Consider the following 19,889-nt stretch of genomic DNA (forward strand, 5'->3'; position numbering starts at 1 on the left):
TGGCTTTATGGAGGCAGGAGGACTAACAAAAACATTTTGCATCAGCACTGCTGGTGACCCCAGTACGTACGAGTAAGGCTGAGGGCTTGAGGAAGAGGATGGGAAAGGTATAGAGATGCAAAGTCTCACCTTCCTGCTCCTTTGCGGCTGCCTTCCTGGCTTTCCAAGAGTCGCTGTTCTGGTACAGGTCCACAAAGTAGATATGAGGCCGATTTTGGATGGCCTTCAGGAGGCACAGGAGAGCAGACACCGTGTTGTGTGCAAAGGGTGTCTCCAGCCCATCAAACACCACTCCCTGGAAGCAGTCGCTCAACTGGGAATGAAGGCAAAAAGGCCAAGTGAGCCGTGGCACGCGTTGGGCACCCAGGTCACCCATGCACCAAGGGACACCAGACATCACCGCCCCCAGCGCGTTGGCTCCAGTCTTCCCCCACACTCTGCCAACTTATGGCATCCATGAGGATCCCTGCGTGCAGCCCTGGACCCCTCCAAGAGCAGATGCAGGTCTCCTCCTTTCCGAATCGTACCTCGCTGCCCATCCCTGCAAAGCAGGACCTATCAGTTGCCACCTACCTGCAGCCTCTCAGAGAGGATGGCCACCAGCACGTCCTCGGGCAGCACGCAGCTCAGAAAGCCCACCTCTCCCTCTGTGCTGGTGCTCAGCCACCGCTGCGGAGGAACGCAGGGAGTGGGAGACGTGAGCAGAGAACTGGAGAGGCCCTGCAATGTTCAACATAACAAGAAAAATTAGTCTCTTGGGAAACACCCAAACCGTTCCTTGGAGCTGGAGCTTCTCACCAGCAGATTAGAATCATAGGATGGTCTGGGTTGGAAGGGATCCCAAGGATCACAGAGCTCCAACCCCCTGCCACAGGCAGGGACACCAACCTCCAGGCCTGGAGCTACACAAGGTTGCCCAGGGCCCCATCCAACCTGGCCTTGAACACCCCCAGGGATGGGGCACCCAGCCCCTCTCTGGGCAGCCCCTTCCAGCCCCTCACCACTCTCTCTGGAAAGAACTTCCCCCAATATCTCATCTAACCCTTCCCTCCTCCAGCTTCACTCCATCCCCCTTGTCCTGCCAGTGGCTGCCCTTTTAAAAAGTTGATTCCCCTCCTGCTTCTCTGCTCCCTTCAGGGGCAGGAAGGCTGCAATGAGGTCCCCCCGCAGCCTTCTCTTCTCCAGGCTGAACAAGCCCAGCTCCCTCAGCCTCTCTCCTTAGGGGAGGTGCTCTAACCCTCTGATCACCTTCATGGCCTCCTCTGAACCCTCTCCAACAGTCCCACATCTTCCTTGTACTGGGGAAAGAAAATTGCTGGCCAGCAGCTCCAAGGGACAACCACCTAGGGAGGGCCCATTCCTTGGCTAGCAGCCCCCCAAGCCTGCAAGCCCCCCTGCACAGCACCCCACAGCCACATCAGCCAGCACTGCACTCCAGGGGTTTCGTTCCCATCCCGGGCCATGCCCACTGGCTCTCTGCACTCTGCACCCTCACACCAGCCTCAGGATGACACGGAGCCTCTGCTCTTCTCTCCTCTCCTCAGAGGGAACGGAAAGGGCCGAGACATTAACCACTCTGATCGTGCTTTACCTGGCAGCCTGAAGGATCCCTTCCACGTGGTTTCTGGCCGTGGGATGTGTGGCTGTCCGACCTCCTCTTGCCTACCGTGATGTTCTGACGGCTCTGGGAGCTGATGGAGGGCAGGCTGGCTTTGTCCCTGAAGCTGGACTGGCTCATATTCAGGCTGCGTTTGGGATCGGGGCTGAACTGTTGGCTGGGGGACACATCCATGTGTGGCCCTGCGGAGGGGACAGACAGCTTCCTTATGGATCAAGCCAAGGATTTCACCTCCAGGACCACCATTTCCATAACTTGCACCCATCCTGCTGTCTCATGCCCTGGCTGCAGGCGCCCATCCCTGCTCGAGCTAAGCCCTCGGTGTGGGATAACTCCAGGCCCCTCTTCCCTCCCCCAGCTCCTGACCAGATGCAGAATTTCCTCAGACTTTTGGGGCACCAACTGCCCAATAAAGTTCCCTAAACCTCTCCAACCTCACGTGGAGAACGACACAACAGGCACGAGCCATCACGCGTAGGAAAAGCTCTGGAGAGAAGAGCTCGTCTGCAGCATCCCTCTCATCTCAAACTCCCCTGGAGGGTTGTTCTTCCCTTCCTCTCATATTTGTGAAGCCACGCTCAGAAGTCAAGTTGGCCAGAGCTTAATGAGCTGCTTCAGAGGGCTTTTTCCTCGTTAGAGCAGTGGTTCTGCCTGATGGCTGTGAGGAGCAAGCTGGATTCGGTTTGAGGAGATCTAAAAAGCCCTCTGAGAAAGAGACGGGTGTGCTCCACCGAGGGACGTGTGCTGAGACGCCTGGGGGCAGTAGAACGCCCCTGCCCCAGCCCTTCAAACAGCCATTTTTATACTTTTAAATAGCCAGAGATGCTTTAGGAAATAGTTTTGCATTTCTACATGTGGCACCCGCGGCCCCTAAGAGACCTCAGAGCCACCAAACCTCTCCAGAGGAAGAGGTGGATGGTCATCACGGCCGGTTTCTGAAGCTGCTCTGGGTTCAGCGTTTCTCCTTACCGGCCTCCTCCATCTCCCTCTGCTCGATGGCAGCCCTGATGCACAGCTCCCGGGCCCGGAGCGCTGCCCAGCTGCTCCCCTCTGAGATGGCTTCTCTCACCACCGCGTCGATGGACAAGCAGGCGGCACCGTAATATTTGGACAAGGCGACCGCCGCCGATGTCTTTCCTTGAGAGAGAGCAAGAGGAAGTGAGCGTCACCAAGCTGCCCTGTGAAGTTTTTCAGGGACAGGGTCTGGAAAGCCCCCAGGCAGGATCTCAAAGCCTCAGGGGCAGTCTGAAAGCAAGTGTCCCTTTTGGGGAAACCACGAGTGAGGCAGCTTGGTTAGAAGGGTTGTTCTCCAGTCTCTTGGGGTGGCCCCAACCCTGGGCCAAGCACATTAATTTGAGCCCCGTGCCCCCACTCAGATCGTTTCCCAGCCTGCGTTGGTCAGTGTTGTCTCAGGCAACATCTGGGCACGGTTCGGGGTTGAATATGGGCTGGGGTCTGCTCCCACAAGGCAGCATGGACACGAGGTAACACGCTCCCAACGTGTGTCCACACAAGATGAGCCGCACCACTTGCGCCAGCCAGGCAAAGACCTGGGACCGTTCCACGTGCCAGCAGAGCTCTGACCCACCTTGCTTCACTTCAACTGGTCAACCAAGCTCTGCTGGGACGTGTCTCTCCCGCTTCCCCCATCCTTGCGGCCAGCAGCTCACATACCTGTCAGGGGTGCCCCGTGGACGATGACGACGATCCCTCTGCGGTTTTGGGCCGCGCGCCCTTCTGGGGAGGTATCGATGCCAAGGTGACGGGCAATGGCCCTAGAGACAGGGCTGTCATCCAGCTCTCCCATGGGGTCCTTGCTGGCAGGGGTGCCGTGCTGATGCTCTGCTGGGCAGAACCAGGTACCAAAGTCAGCTGCCTCCATACTTGGGATCCTGATCATCCTCCCCACCCCTCGGCATCCTGGCAGAGGACACTCTGCCAAAACCGAGGTCTTCAACACAAACTGCCAACATGATTCTATGACAGCAAGTGTGCTAAACAGCATCATCCTGATCCCAGCAGCTCCTGGGAGAAGAGGTGGGGAAAGAAAACCTCCCTGGACTCTCCCTTGGCCCTGCCCCTGGTTCTACTGGCTGAAGAACCCACCCCTGTCCTACCCGCTATGGTAGAGGGACACAAGGGGACAGAATCACAAGGTTGGAAAAGACCTTTGAGATCATCCAGTCCTACCGTACCCATCCTCTACTAACCTGTACCCCTGAGCACCTCATCTACCCATCTGTTAAACACACCCAGGGGCAGTGACTCCCCCCTCCTTGGGCAGCCTGTGCCAGTGCCCGACAGCCCTTTGGGGAAGGATCTTTCCCTAATGTCTGATCTGACCCTGCCCTGGTGCAGCTCAAGCCAATTCCCCCTTATCCCGTCACCCATCACTTGTGTCAAGAGAACAACCCCCACCTCTCGGCACCCTCCTGTCAGATCAGTGTAGGTGGTGAGAAGGTCTCCCCTCAGCCTCCTCTTCTCCAGGCTGAACACCCCCGCCTCCCTCAGACGCTCCTCAGAAGGTTTGCTCTCCAGCCCCTTCCCCAGCCCCATTGCCCTTCTCTGCACTCACTCCAGGACCTCCATGTCCTTCTTGGAGTGAGGGGCCCAAAGCTGAACCCAGCACTCGAGGTGCGGCCTCACCAACGCTGAGCACAGGGGAACAATCCCTGCCCTGGACCTGCTGGCCACACTGGGTCTGACACAAGCCAGGATGCTGCTGGCCTTCTCGGCCACTCTGGCACGCTGCCGGCTCACGTGCCGTCGGCACTCACCCAGCACCCCCAAGGCCTTCTCTGCCAGCAGCTCTCCAGCCACTGCTTCCCCTGGCAGGAGCTCGCTTTGGCTGCACTTGGGACTGGTGGAGGATGTGTGTTACAAGCCACAGACTTTCAGCCTTGCAGTTCCTCCACCAAACTGGAGAACAAGCAGTTGCTACAACCATGGGCTTTCCATGGAGAAGGCAGTGGGGATGGAGAGCTGAGGGTAGGTGGGCAGGACTCCCTGCTGCATCCACACTTGGGCCAACCCAAACCCTCACCGTTGTCCTGGCTTGCTTGTTCCTCACTCTTGGATTTTTCAGCCTCATCCTGCAGCCATCTCTGGTCCTCATAGTACTCCAGCACCTCTGGAGGCAGCTTCTCACCGGGGGCACGCGGTGGCAGCAATAAGGTGTTGCGGCAATCGTAGTCTTTCAGCATCCGCAGGACCTGTGGGCGCCGGGAAAAGAAACCATACACAGGAGGTGTTTCTTGACCTCCATCACACCAAGAGCCAACCTATCTTCTCCCTCATTCCTTCCTCCCAACACCACACCAAGTCCCTCCGCAGCCCTCCAGCAGAGCTGGCTAAATCCAAAATGCCACCAGGCTTTGTCCTGGACACTGCTTCCATCTCCCCTGCACAAACCTGGGAATGCTGGAGCACCGCCAAACTATGTGAACGTGCCCATGGGGACCAGAGCTTCCCTCTCACCTGCTCCTCCATAAGGTACTGCTGGTCGAACTCCAATGAGTAAAACTCGATGGGGAAGTCACATGGGTTCTTCACCACCACCATCTCCCCCACTCCAGGACTGAATGGCAGCAACGGTCCCATCTCCAGTACTGGGGGGCTGAATTCCAGCCGTGGCTCCAGCCCACGCCCCGACACCTGCAGCTGGAGGTGCTGGGTGCTCTGGCAGATGTTAATCTTCAGCTCGCTTCTGTAGGACTTCTGAAAACAGAGAGGTGCAGAAAGGTTCTCCACAAAGTCCCAGGGGACAGAGCCTCAGAGTCATCCCTTGCCCCAAGGTCTGGGATGTCACTAGTACCGCTGGGGGAACGGGAAGTGGCTATTGATGTGCAGCAGGGGCTTGGGGCCCTGGCACGCTGGCTCCAAGGAACCGGGATGGTTCCTGGCGTTGGGTGGAACCGGGTATCCCATGGATTTAAATGGACTGATGGGGGTTTCAGCAGCGCTTGTAAAGGTCCCTATGGGTGGGCTCAGGGGCTGCTTCTCCTCCTCCTTCAGGGTTACACTGCCCGGGCAGTCCTGGCACTGCCACCGCAGGCAAACAATCCGCTCTGTATCGCTCCATCAGAGGGGCGAGGAGCTCCCGACCGCTCGCAACCAGGGGTGTCATCTCCACTCGGCCTTTGGCCAGCAACTGGACTGGAAGCCAGAGCTCTCGTGTCCATAAGCCACCAGTTTCCAAGTCAAAGTGGCCACGTTCAAACCGCCTTTGGGAACGCTCCACCATTGAAGCGGATTCCCAGTTTGCCTGGAATGTGCCGGCACTGCAGGGACCACGGGCGGCGAACCACGACAGGCGACAGCCCCGCTAAGCCCGGGAAGGGGCCTGGGCTGGGGCTGCTTGCTGGTACCGGTGATTCAGTGACATGGAATAATGCTGAGGGGATGGATATAGGTATAGTTTAACAGACAATTAATTAATAAAATGTAAATATAAGGAGAGTTTGCATGTTTTGAGGACAGATTTGTTTGGGATTCCAGTAGAATGTGGCTGTAGCTGTGGGAGCTGGTTCATGAGAGCAGCTACAAAATTTACCCCAACAGTGGAACAGCCTTGAAGATAAAGAAGTGAAGGTGGGGGAGTCATTAATAATGAGACCAATGACTATAGAAGAGCTAGAGTAGATCTTGTTTTCAGCTAAAGGGTTCCTAACTTGTTTGGGCAGGGATGGGGTTTTGAGGCTATGGAGAAAACTGCAAAGAGCATGGGCTGAGAGGAAGACATCCAGCCTTCATCCCTGACGCCCACCAGAAGGCCCCCTGAGTGTCACTGAGCATGGTCTATCTGGGAGGGATTAATGTAAAGTACTTCCTGGAGGTAATTTGCATACCCCTGCCTTATCTTAGAAACTCTAATGAATATGTATGTGTTAATCTGTATCAGTAGGAGAGATGTGGCTTTAACCAGCGCACACAACCGGAGCAGCGATGCCTGGTGTGCCCAGCGCTGCGATAAATGGTGTCTGCTTCATCAGCACCAAGGCTGGGGAGTTCTGATCCCGGCTTTTCATGGCTTCACCAGCAGTGGGATTAGCTGAGATCAGCCCTTGCAGGGTTCATCCCCCATGAGCGCACTGGGGTTCTCCCCATGCCTGCAAACAGGCCCCCGTGGAGAGGGAATGAGGGGAGACGGGTGGGTTTTGCCCACCCATACACTGAGAAGGAGCCACACCGCAATGCCCTGATGCTCTCCATGCACGGTCCCCTGTAGGGATGTCAAAGCACCTCTCCAAGGAGGGGACCGGGGGGGGGGGGGGGGGAAACTGAGGCACGGTGGGTATGGGGCTTGCAGAAAGCTCCATGTGGAGGCAGACCTCATCTCCCCCTCCCCACACTGGCCTCCCATTGCCACATGGCCTTGCACCTGGGCGTGACGCCCACCCATCTCACCTCTTCCGTGGGTGTAAACCTGACTCGCACGTTGTAGCGCTGTCCCGGAGTCAGGGTCCCAGCCGAGGGCAGCACCTCGAAGACACAGCGCTGCTTCTTCCTCTGCCGAAGCAGCTTTTGTTTAACGTATAGTGGCAAATACTTGTCCACCTGGGCACAGGAAGGAACCTTGTGAGGTCTCTTTGGTCTGTGAGGACAGACCCTCAAGTTCCCACAGTGCTCTGAGACACCGTCACGGCGCCAAGAGCACCCACATCCAGACCAGATGTGGCCACTACAGCCTAGAACTGGAGGGAAAACTTGTGGGCAGGGCAGGCAGACGGGCAGGCACCGTCCTTGGAGGAGGACGAATGGGTGAAGGGGGCAGAGAAGCGAAGCATCAGCTGCTCAACAAGTCCAGGTGAACCAGCCTTGCTCCATACCCTCCAATCTCCCTCCCACGAGCTGTCCCCATGCAGTGAGGCACCCACAGTGGCAGAAAAGGCACGAGAGGCACAGAAAACCCAACCGAGAAGTTACGTGTCACACATCGTCCCTGCCTCACCTTCACAACGGGCTCATTCACAGTGATGGACCATTTACAGGGGACCTGGAGTTGGTTGTGGAGCTGGATGGTTTCCTCCTGACACTGTCCACACTGGACAGCAGCAAACTCCAGTCTGTCCCTGGAGATGCAGAGGGATGGCACAGCCACACTGGCACAGAGGCGGATGGGAAATGTGGGGCCTTCTTCTGCCTAGTGAGGGACAGAGCATCCAGCTGAAGGTCCAGGCAACATCTGCTGCTGCCCCCAACCTGACAGCTGCCTCAAAAGGCCGTGCTGGCACAGGGAGGTGAGGAAGGATACAGTACCTTGATGGGCAGGACAACATTCACTTCTCCCACCGGCAGGTTGGCACTCTGTGGGTCAAAGCGCACTTCAAACGTCTCTGTCTCGCAGAAGGGCAGGTTGTTCACGCGGCCCAGGTCCACACTAAAACCTTGAATGGGTGAAAATAAAGCAGCTGAGATACACCAGCAACGTGAACAAGTACGTTCAGACCGTATGGGTGTCCACAGGACTGTCAGGCAGAAGGACCCTTTGTGTCTCCAGAGAAGACTGCCACTCCTTCTCTCTTGTCACCGCTCAAACAGAAAGGAATTTCACAGCCTGAATTCAAGACCCGCAGGGTAAAACAGAAACCCATCAGCTGAGGAGCACCAGCAATTCCTTCACCAGGCTCCCAGGAAGGATGCGCAGACCTCTCCAAAGAAGTTCCAGGGAAGATTTCCCTGTGCCGTAGTGCTGCTTGGAAGACAATTTAGAGGAGACACCTGACCACCCTTCAGACGCAGCAAGTCACCATCTGATGGTCCTCAAGGACCTGTTTTGAAAGCCTGTTTTGACCACACAGGCTGTTGTCTCAATAGAGGCTAAAGCAGCACTGTGTCATTACAAACTCTAAACAAAGCGCTTCCAAACCACCAAGGGTCTTGTCTGCTCCCAACACAAGCTCATGGAGCACACAAAGACACTCAGGAGATGCTCCTGGTAGCCAAGAGCAGAAGATGCTGAGAGGTCACCATGGTGATCAGCCCACAGAGCCCCCGCAATGAAGCGTCAGGACAGCCCAGGTGGCTGGACACTGCGGGCCAGGAGAGTTCTGGCTGCAGAGCACCGAGCAGGGGGGGAAGGAAGAGAAAACGATGCAAAAGAGCACTCAAAACCCTTCCCCGTGGCCCCAGCATATCTGTCAGAGACAGGTCCTTCAAGCCCACAGGAAGTCCCTCCAGCATGGGTTACCAGTGCCACACAGAGCCCGTCCGTCGGCGCAGAAGGACGCGGGGAGCTGCCCGGGGTTGGTGATCTTCACGACGTGTGTGTGGATGTCACCAAGAATGACGTGGCCGAAGTCCAGGACGTACTCGGGCAGCTCCACTCTGGAAGGAGAAGCAAGGAGAGTCCTTAAGGTGGAGGAGGATGCAAACAAAGCGGGTGCTTCTGTAGTCACTGCTGGAGAAACTCCAGCCCATGAAGCCCAAGGTCTTATCTTCTGCTAAGAAGACTTTGGTATGTCACAGGGCACCCAGGTCCAAGGTTTTATCAGCTACTAACAGGTTCTTAGAATAAAATGAGTTTAAAACAGACACTGGGCACAACTCCTCTGCTGTGAAAAGCCACTGGAAAAAAGTCCTCAGGCTGCTCACTGGTAGCACGTCCAAACTGTCAGGATCAACCCCCTTCTCAAGTCCCCAGCTATTCCCAGAAACAAGGAGCTCCCAGGAGCAGGGGCGCACCACTGTGCGCTACCATCAGAGCACAGGGGCCCTACTAACTTGAGAAGCCTCCGACGAGCATGCTGGTCAAAGGCAGCGTCCTCCGGGGAACAGCAGGAGAGAGCTTTCTGCTGCTCCAGGGCGTGCTGCTCTATCAGAATGTTCTCCATCTCCATCTGCAGACGAACGTCCAGCTGAGGAAAACAAAGACAGTGGCTGGTTAGCAAAGGGAAGTTAATCCCACCCTGCTCTTGGTAAGAAGCAGGAACAAGTCCTTCACTCTGAGGGTGGTGAGACCCTGGCACAGGTTGCCCACAGAAGTGGTGGAGGCTCCATCCCTGAAGACATGCAAGGATGAAGCTCTGAGCAACCTGATCTACTTAAAGGTGTCCCTACTCGCTGCAGGGGGTAGATGGCCTTTGGATGTCCCTGCCAACCCAACAGAGTCTATGACGAGGTCCTTCTGCCCAGCTGCTCAGTCTGCCAGGACCATATCTGAAGGGAGATGAACTCCAGCACCTTTGCCTGCTCAGCCACCTTTATACAAGCTGATCTGACCAAACAAGTCAAGGATCTTCCAGAGCTCCAAGTATCTGCCTGTCCCCAGCTGCTGCCAGCGCAGCTCAGACAAAAGCTCTCTCCATGAGGGAACAAGGTCAGCGCTGAGAGCTCTTGGAGACACATCTCAGTCACTTGAGCCCAGTCTTCAGGACCTCCCCCTCGGGCACTCAGGAAGCTCAGGCACCCACGGGAAGGACCACTACCAGAGGAGCCCCATGTTTGTGGCCAGCCCAGGGGAGCCAGCTGAAGCGTGCAAGGGGGACAAGTGACACAGGGAGAGGGTGGCCCCTGCCAAACAGGGCAGCAGCCAGTCTCACCACAATGCCAGAGTCGTCCATGGGTGGCTCTGTGGCCGTGGTCTCCCCGACAACCACCGCGTCGTCTCTCTGGATGTCTCGTCCTAGCCTTGCTTTTGCCTCTTTGAGGATCTGCTCGTAGTTTTTGTTTCCTGAAGGAAGAAAACAGTCACAAATAGAAGCGTGGGCACAGCGGCGTCCCCGTTAAAGCTGGGAAGCTCCACACCCCCAGTGTTGGCCCTTCCCACAAACACATTCCTCCAGCAACGCATGGAAAGAGGATGCTGCTTTTCTTCTATCTTCTCTCCCACCCATCTTCCTCCACACATGGGAGCATCTCATCCCCCCCACCCCTGCCCAAATCCCTGCCAGCCCACGTTACAGCTTTCCCCAACACTGCTTTCTAGCTGTCCTCTTTATCCAGGCCACCAACAGATGACACTGGCCAGGATGGCTCTCTGGAGCAAAGCCCATGTGCTTCTTGAAAGCAACCAGAAGAACAACAGCCCTGAAACCTCCAGACTTGGTGGAGGTGGGCGTGAGCTGCCCTATGAGCATGATGACACAGGGGGGCAGAAAAAGACCCCCAGGGGACCTCCCCGAGGAGCAGTCAGACAGTGCTCACCTTTGATTCTCCTAGGAAGGTCCAAATAAATCCTGGGAAAAGTCCCCTCTCCTTTCAAGGTGATCTCTTCTGGCTCCAGGTGACCCACTTGGATCTGGAAGGTCCTGCAGAAGACTCCAGGCACTCCCGGCAGGTGATAGACAGTGAGCACTTGCTCTCTGCCAGGTCCAATGTAACCCTGGAGGTGTGGAAGAAGAGGAGGGGAATTCAACCAGAGGGCTTGGCAGAGGGGTGGCTCAGACCACTGTTAAGCTGAGATGAGAAGGCACGTTGCAGGTTCTCACACAACACATCGCCTTCCAGCTTCCCTGCATCCAAAAGCTCAAGTCTCCTACACCGGGCTGTGGTTTGTCCTCCTGCCAACACTGCCCACCCTCTGCCAGACCCAAGCAGCAAAGAAAAGCCCTTCTGCCAGCTGCTGTGGAGGAGGAGCGGCGTGCCCAAACTCTCAGCAGGGCCAGCAGCTCCTGTCACGGCACTGCAGTGGCTCCCAGGCTGCTGTCCAAGAGCCTGACCTCTTACTCACGAGCCCAACCAACAGCTACTGCCTGGGGGGTTACACCGAGGGTGCATGGCACTATCTGGACTCACAGTGACCTGCAAACTTACACCCCTGGAAAAGCAGAGGCAGAGGCTCGGACAAGGTCCAGGGATGAAGGGGTTCCCCACAAATCCCCTCCTCACTGGGCTCCTAGAGAAGGGCTGTCTGAGCCTGGAGTTGGGCTCATGCCAACCAGGTTGAGAGCCAATACAAACAGGTGGCAACACTGCTCAGGGGACAGGGCACAGCCACACCTCTTCTCAGCTCACTGGGCTGGACCTTCAGCTCCTTGCTCCCCCCCACGCCGCAGGGAGAAGCTGCTGAGCAGGACACATCCTGCCTCTTGGTCCCCGGAGCCCCGGACTCCAGCTCCCAACATGGCCTCTGCAAAAGCAAGTCCTGCCAAGCTGCTGGCACAGCAGCAACTGCCCAGGGCCAAGCAGAGCCGTGTCCTCTGGAGCAGTGTCACCCCTCGCAGGAGACCAGCACGAGGACATGTGAGAGCCATTTGGCCTCCTCTTCCCATTCCCAGGAGGGACATGGATAGGAATGCTGCTTCAGCTGAGGGATCCAGGCAGAACTGGGACAGGGGATGCTATGAGCTGGAGGAGCGAGGGGCCGGCGCGAGTTCCGACACAGGAGCTGCGTGCCCAAGAGAGGGACTATTTATGTCCTTAGTGCTGACAGGAGGCAGGCAGGGACCTGGAGGAAGTCCCGTCCCACCACCCAACCCTGAGGGGAAGGAGACGCTCAGGAGACCTTGCACCATCCCGCTCCAGTGCCGGTACCAGCACAACTTCACCCAGTACAATTAGGACTCTGCTTGCCCAACGTTTTGTTCCTCCCCTATAACCCCCTCCTGGGCAGCCTGATGTGGAGCCAGCGTCAACCCCTCGTGCTACTCACAGTGCTGGGCAGGACCAGGGGCACGCCAGGCTGAGGACTGTCCGCGGTGGCCGTGCTGGGGCTCAGCACCACGTAGGTGAATCCCATCTTCCCGCTGTTCCGCAGGGTGACCTCTGATTTGGTGACTTCGGTAAACAGCTGGAGAGAAGACAGAGGGGCGGGAAACTGAGGACACACATCTGGATGTTGGCAATCTGCTCCTGCTGACACTGGGATGAGAGCCGATGGACACAATGCAGGAGAGAGGCAGAGGAAGAGGAGGGACGGGCACCTGACTCTCCCAGGCCAACCTGAGGAACCCACGCAGATATTTATGGCAGCGCGCAGAGGTGCAGGAACCACCTCAAAAAGGTCCGTAATAAACTGGGGGATGCCCCACTGCTGGAAACATCTGGTCAGGGTGAATGAGACTCTGAGCAACCTGACCTAGTCGAAGATGGCCCTGCTCAGTGAAGGTGGACAAGATGACCTCTAAGGTCCCTTCCAGCCCATGGTAACATTGTTCCTGGTTCCTTTTGTTGCTCCATGGAGAGCACTGAAAGAGACCGTCTCCTTGGACCCCAGGATCTGGGAGCGGATCTGCAGATGGATGTCTCAGGGCACATCTCCCTGGAGATCACCGCCTGCCCTGGGAGCCAGAGTTCATTGAAGAGGAGCGATTCCCAGCTTCAGGAAGGGCAATGGAGATGACCATTAAAACCAGCTTGGACACAGGACCTGGCACCCCAAAGCTGCACCTCCAAACCAGTGAGAGTCCTGGACCTCAGTGGGCAGCCACCTGCCAGGGATGGTCTCAAGGATTCCTGCCAAGAGAAACGCCTGGTACCTGCAGCCCGCAGTCCATCTCCGTGCTGTCCAGGAGGTAGTGGATGAGCGAGGCCTCCCCACGCAGGGCAACCTCGTAGGTCGGGCCTCCCTCCACGCGGCACAGCGCCGTGACATGGGCAATGATGTTTGCATGGCCAAAGAAGGTGACCCTGACCCGCTCGCTCTCGCCCGGCTGCAGCACGCCGTACAGCGGCAGGATGTGGAAAACCTGGAGGAAGGGGAAGAGACACTGAGACATCAGGTGTGGAAATGGGTGCAGGAGAGGAGAGAGCCACTGCTTGGAGCAAAGGACAGACATGGCTGGAGGGCCTCTTCCTCAAACCCAGTCTCATCCTGCAGCCACCCCGCTTGCCAGTGGAAGGACCATGGGAAAAATCTTCTCCCATACTCAGTAATGAATGCGTTAATTAATACTCCACGTTAGAGTAATTTGGGAGGTCTCTTGGCAGCCAGAAGCTCTCTCTGCTGCAGAACGGGCCTCTCACTGCCTCCAGAGGAACACCAACACACGTCCTTAGGGCCACCAGTGTGACCACGGAAGCGAGACAGGTTCCCACTCACCTCGTCCACCTCCATGGTGGGGAGCTCCAGACTGACAAATGACATCAGCTGCCTGATGGCCACAGAGCTCTGAGTCTCCACAGTGCTGTTTGCCTCCGCAGCACCCTCTGGCTCCGCAGCACCCTCTGCCTCCGCAGCACCCTCTGGTAGAGGCTGGAAAACAAGTGCCATGGGCTGCAGTAAGCAGCAGGTGGGGCTGAGCCAGACCACTCCGCTCGTGGCTCTACCACCTCATGAAACCAGGAAGCAGCTGAGATGGGACCTGGGTGCAAGCCAAGTACAGGTATGTCCCTGCCAATGCTTGAGCATGGGTCCAAGCCCACCCACAGATGAGACACAGGCTCCAACTGTACATCCTACACGCCAGCTTGCAGGAGGAAGCGGGGTACACCAGGTGCTCGGGGCCGGCAGAGACCCCCAAGGGTTCCATTGTGCAGCCTGGGCCTGTTCGCTGCTGCCCGAGGAACATGCCAGAAGCCTGATGCCTGGGACAGGGCAGGTTCTCTGTGACAAACCAGGAGTCCAGCTGCAAGCAAAACTCCACCAACAGGAAAATAAGGACTTGGGAAGCGCTCGGCGCAACTCTCCTGTTCTGGGTGGTGCTTAGTTTCATCTCCTGCACTCATCAGCTGAGGAGCTCAGCTGGCACACTCTTCTCCACAGGCACCTTCCTGAAGAAGGCAGCCAAGATGGTTTCCTGTCTTCCAGCAGTGAGGAGCTGGTGTTTAACCTCAGAGGTGCCACTGTCCAAAAGGAACCTTGGCCCTGGGCTTCTGACCCCCTGTTTATAGATGAGGGCTTTGTGGTTGCTCTGGAAGTTCAAGAGGTGAAGACATGCTTTGTGCTACGGCCTTGGCCTCAGCAGAATCTACTAAAAAGATTTATGGGGCATCTCCCCAGGAGATAAGGTACTGGGGAGGGCAGAGTCTTCTCATCTTTCGATGCTTTTTGTGGTCTCTACGTTTCCAAACCCAGCAAAGCTTCACCAAGCACGTGTTCCCAAAGATGCTGACAGCACTTTCCTAGGCCTGTGGTGTCCCACAGAGGTTACATGTGCGTGCGTGCTGAGGGTGGTGAGGCCTTGGCACAGGGTGCCCAAGGGGCTGTGGAAGCCCCATCCCTGGCAGGGTTCAAGGCCAGGTTGGAAGGGGCTTTGGGCAGCCTGGGCTACCAAGGGTGTCCCAGCCCATGACAGGGGGTGGGATTTGATCTTTACAGACCCTTCCAACCCAAAGCCTTCTGGGATTCCAACTTCTCCCTCCCCACAGGCCCGCGTCCAGCTGCTGGCCCTGCTGCCAAGCCCGCTCTCCGGGCAGCAGAAGGAAGGCTGGCATGAGCACGGGCCTTCTGCAGTAAGCTGGGGGAGGCAATGCTGGTGAGAGGTGTAGAAAAACACCTACCTCTGTTTCCAGGGTGTCATTTGCATCTGGTGGCTGTGGGACAGAATCCCCCACCGCTGACAGGGCTTCAAATAGTTCCTCCACACTCCCATCCCCGAGGATGCTCTCTGAAGGCACTGGGCACTCCAGCTGAGCTCCCTCCTCCTTTGGTGGTTTGGCTTTTGTGAAATATTTTGGTGTTGGAGGAGTTAACCTGGAAAACAACAAAGCTTTGATCGTGGAGCTGCAGTGGGAAGGAAGGAAGGCAGCAGGAGCAGCTCCTCGGCAGGATGCAGCCCTGCGGTGGGAGCTCAGCAGCTCCATAAGCAGGACAGAGCAGGTCAGTGCTTGGGGACGATGCCGGTATAGCGGCGGTGCCGGCAGCCGGGTGCAAGGAGCAGCAGAAGGGGACAGGGATGAACACCTCACCGGGGTGGGGAGCATGGCAGCAGAGGGAGACACACACGAACCCTGCAGCAAGCACAGACCGCGGCGCAAAGGGACAGAGCCAGGCAGCCATGGGCTGTACAGACCCAGCAGCACCCTCCCAAAAGCACCTGCCACCCCAGACCGTGCCTTCCCCACCTGCAGAGCCACGGCGAGAAGTTCTGTGGCTCAGCCAGACACTGATGCAGAACATCTCCCCAAGAGTGACCCACAGCCGCGGGTCGGCATGAGCAAGCAGCGATGCTGGCAGCTTTCTCTACGTGTAACAAGGCAGGATGGAGCCAGAGCTGGAATGGAGCTGGGGCTGGGATGGGTTGGAGCCTCTAGCCTGCTGTGCCTCAACTGGACAGAGCCCAGCACCGCACGGGGCACCCAGGTACCTCAGCTGCCTTCGGGCAGCCTGACTTCTTCTGGGTGAGAAGGGAGGTGCCTGTGCCAATGGGGCACACGCACCGGGAGTGCCTGGAAACTCTCCAGTCACACACCGGTCTGGCCACCATTCTGTCCATCTCACTGTCAACAGCCCTGACGGTTGATTCCCTCCATGTCAGACCCAGTTAGTTTCATCTGATAATTTACAACACCAACAGTGCTTAACGTGGACCAGAAAAATAGATCTGACATGCTGCCCTTCTGCCGGGCTCTTAATGAGCAATGTGAGGCGTTAATAGCTTGGAGACCGTCTTCATTTCCAGCTCTGCCACAAGGATCACATGGTGTCTCCTGAGGGACCCTGAGAGAGCACATTACCGCTTAATTAACATGCGGAGCAGAAAAGGGAGCTGTCCTAATGGCCGCAGCGCTAAAGAACCAGCAAAGGGGCAATGCCAAACCCTTTGGAGCAGAGGATCCTGCCAGAAGGACACTCACGACCCTCAAGGCAGCAGAGCTGGGTGACTCGGCATCTGCTGGAAGAACCAGCACCTGCGGGCTTGCGTCCAGCAGAGCCAATTGTTCTAGGACTCGGAAGAGCTGCCCCTCAATGGGTAACTTCGCTCCGTTTCCCGGGGCAGTATGGAAAAACCATTGGCTGCTGGAATTCAAAGTGCCCAGAGTCAACTTCTGACCTATGCAAGAGAGGCCACAGCGGGAAGAACCGCTCGAAAACGCCTTTAGAGATGCGCTACAGCACAACTGAGAGATTGCTCTTGGGCTTGGAAAGCACAGGCCAGCACTGGGTGGCCCTGGTGCCCAGGGACGTTGGGACAAGTCCTCCTACTGACACCTACTGCTGCACCCAAAGCCGCAGCAGAACCCGCCGGAACACACAACACACAACGAGCGCCGGAACACACACAACAGCCGCTGTGTGAATGCCATGGCCAGCAGAACACATGAGAACTCAGTTCAAGGTGGCGTTTGCCTCGAGCCATGGAAATCCCCACCTCAAGCTGTGCAGAAGCCCCACTCCCTGGCACCTTCCCTGCCTGAAGTTGGGAGGTGCTTTTTCCACAAGGGAAAGTGAAAGGGATTTGTCAGATGCTACACAAACCATCTCAGGCTTTGCACAGGACAAACGGGACAGCGGACGAAGAGCTTCAAGGAGAGGTGCACGTACCTCAGGTGGCTTGTGGAGTCGTCCACCAGGAACAGCCACTGGTACTGGACGGGCAGCGGGCTGCAGTTGGTCATCCGGATGTGGCGCTCGTGTTCAGTGTCATTCAAGACGCAGCCAAAGTCCAAGGTTGTGGTCTGGATACGGAGATTCGGGAAGAAGACTTCTCCCCGAACAGTGACTTGCTCTTCATGAGGGTGTTCAAGAAACTGTATCTTCAGAGTTCTCTCTGCTTCCCAGCTATTCCAACCCTCTTCATAAGCAGGGTTAAACCCAATGGATAGATTAAGTTCCTTCCCAATCCCCAGCTTCACGGGCTGCAAGAAGATGAAGAGTATTAACCACCGGTATGATGAAGTCCCAAGGTCTGGTGGCACAAAACACCTCAGTGTTCAAAGTGCAACCCCAACGTGGGCTTCTTGCTTCAGCCTTTGTTTTCTTTACAACATGCCCCCGACCATGCAGCACAACTTTCTTCTCTGAGACTCTCAGGCTCACCCCCTTGTGCTCTGCACCCATAATGCAAGAGGGAAATAAATCCTGGCGTGCCCTGACTCTAGAGGAACCCCTTTGTCTTCACACTCAACATGAGCCCTAGGGCACTGTGCCCTCAGCCTGGAGAGGGCTGATCACCTGCATGGCAGCGGTAGCCGTGCTTCCAACACGTCTCTAGCAGAGCCCATGTTTGACACCTCCCACCACCAGCAGCGCAGATGACAAGCGCCTTGGCCTTCCCAAGGGCAGAGCTGCCCTCAAAGAGACCAAGCAGCTCTTCAGGTCACCCAAGGAGGGCTTCCAAGAGACACTTTCACCACACGGTTGGCCCACACCTAGTTGCCTGCTCCTAGTTGTCTTAGAGCCAGGAGGTATTTCCCCAATTGAGCTGGTCTTTTCTCTCCTTTTCAAACCTGATGCTGTTCAGGCCAACTGACTGCCAATTCAATGGAATAACCACCTCTCCCAGAGGGCTTCCCAACGGAAACGCACCCCCACCCCCCTCCCTCTTCAAACCCCACTAGCGGGAAGGTCTGGGGCTGCTCACCTGGTCTGGCAGGGGCTGCTGGGACGCACTGCAGACCCAGAAGGGTTGCTCTACCGTCAGGACGATGCTGAGCGGCAGGGAGGAGGTGTTTTTTAAAGAGAGAGGCTTGTATTGAAGGCTCAGGACATCACTGGGTTGCTAAAGACAAGGGGAAAAAACAGGGAGGGGGGTGAGTCACCGCCCTCCGGTGAAGTTAAGCAGTCCCACCTCTAAAAACATGGTCGCTTTGCTCACAGGGTGCCTCATGGGGGGGTTTGGGGGGGTGAGGAGGGTGTTTGGCATCGCTCGGCCACAGCACCCTGCTCTCCCGCCCCAGTCCCTACACAGGAGGATGGCTGTGTGAGGCCCATGCTGTTCTTGTGGGTCCCACACACCTGGCCATGGGCTCAGCAGCTCTATTTTGCCTCCAGCTCAAGAAAGGCAAAATAGAGCTGGAGAGATGGTCCCCAACCCCACAGGGGAGAAATAATGATCTCAGTGTTGATGGCAATAGCTTGGTCCTGCTCAAACCAATGGCAAAGCCCTGAGGACTTGGAGAAGATGTTTAACTTCCTTCCCTGAAGGCCATCACACCCCTCCGTGGGCTTTCAGTCCTCAGCCATGCTACTAAACACCAGGACCCAACCCAGAGACCTACCTTCTCCACCCGGAAAGACATTGCTCTGGGCGACACTTGCAGGGTGGGAGCAATGAACTCGCACGTGACATCCACTTGCATTATCTGTGTCTTCCCAAACTGGTTCCCCACGATGGCATGACACACCAGCCGCTCCTTCACTACCTGTGGGCAAGAGTCACACGTCACCCACCAAGTGCCAGCAGGGAGCCCAGAAAACACCATGGAATTTGCAAGCCGTGGACACAGAAGGAATTTGATAGCCTGGATAAACCCATGCCATGGGATCTTGGCCATCAACCCTCCACAACTATTACACTGGGGTGAGCTGTTATGGGAATACTGATACAAGTGGAACTGTCAATTCTAATGACCCCTGGGAGCAGCTTCCCCCATGGAGAACATCACTCCCACCATTCCGGCTGCTCGTTTTTCTCCTCCAGGACTGGGCTCTAAGCAAGCCCTCTGCCCATGTTTGTCTGCAGAGGGAAAATAACGCTGCTCCCAGACGCTCCCCTCCCTTCCCAGGACATTGGTTTTACTCCCTGCTTCCCCCAGAGAAATTACCTCGCGGTTTCTCAATCCACTCCCTGCCTCTGCTCCTAGGCTAAGCCTAACTTATTTTCTCTGCCCTTCCTTCCCTGTAACCCACCGTTTGCCCCTATTCCTTCAGCCCCTATTTTGGTATGGGCAAGTTGGCTTGATGGTAGCTATAGAAACACCCCAAAAAAACCCCTTGGGAACTGATGGTGGCCAGCAAGGAGCGCAACTGGTGCTGACATGGTCACTCGGGGCGTTGAGATATTTTCTCGAAAGCACTTGTTCATCTTCTCAGGGAGAAGTCAAGGGGCTGCAGGAGAAGCCCCAGTGGAGGTGATGCGATGGGGAGCTCAGCACCCGTGGGGGACTTCACCTGAGGAGTGCTGGAGGAGCCTTCCAGAGTCATCTCCATCGTCTGGCCTGGCATCAGCTCCATTGTCAGGGGTTGAAGCTTAAACACGGGACTGGCAGGCCTGGTGTTCTTGGAGGAACCTTTGCCCTTGGTTTGGATGGCAGGGAGACGACCACAACGGGGAAATGGGGGGAAACCTTCCGTTCTCCAATAGAGCCGATGGATGCGTCGTCCTGCGTTCGTTATCTTGAAGTGGTAACAACAGGGATCCAGGCTAGAAGAGAAGCAGAGATGGAAAATGGCTCAGGAACTGCCTCTTCCCAGCACCCACCTGGCTTCAGTGCCCCGCTGGCCTTATCT

At 56.7% G+C, this 19,889-nt stretch overlaps 1 pseudogene across 1 annotated transcript in view; it reads right to left on the bottom strand.

The window, feature by feature from the left end:
* Window positions 1-19,889, bottom strand: part of LOC311204150 (hydrocephalus-inducing protein homolog) — a 50,345-nt pseudogene that overhangs the window by 20,696 nt on the left and 9,760 nt on the right. The window contains exons 7-28 of the transcript in view: window positions 19,551-19,803; window positions 18,659-18,802; window positions 18,022-18,159; window positions 16,948-17,296; window positions 16,295-16,491; window positions 13,599-13,751; window positions 13,036-13,245; window positions 12,210-12,347; window positions 10,763-10,940; window positions 10,159-10,289; window positions 9,341-9,474; window positions 8,808-8,944; window positions 7,877-8,004; window positions 7,569-7,760; window positions 7,025-7,174; window positions 5,096-5,335; window positions 4,662-4,830; window positions 3,293-3,463; window positions 2,588-2,755; window positions 1,667-1,800; window positions 574-720; window positions 130-313 (exon numbers count right to left, since the gene is read on the bottom strand). The product of the transcript in view is annotated as a hydrocephalus-inducing protein homolog (transcript). The remainder of the gene's footprint in view (window positions 1-129; window positions 314-573; window positions 721-1,666; window positions 1,801-2,587; window positions 2,756-3,292; window positions 3,464-4,661; window positions 4,831-5,095; window positions 5,336-7,024; window positions 7,175-7,568; window positions 7,761-7,876; window positions 8,005-8,807; window positions 8,945-9,340; window positions 9,475-10,158; window positions 10,290-10,762; window positions 10,941-12,209; window positions 12,348-13,035; window positions 13,246-13,598; window positions 13,752-16,294; window positions 16,492-16,947; window positions 17,297-18,021; window positions 18,160-18,658; window positions 18,803-19,550; window positions 19,804-19,889) is intronic.

The sequence above is a fragment of the Gallinula chloropus genome (assembly GCF_964237585.1).
Source record: "Gallinula chloropus genome assembly, contig: HAP1_SCAFFOLD_166, whole genome shotgun sequence".
NCBI lineage: Eukaryota > Metazoa > Chordata > Aves > Gruiformes > Rallidae > Gallinula > Gallinula chloropus.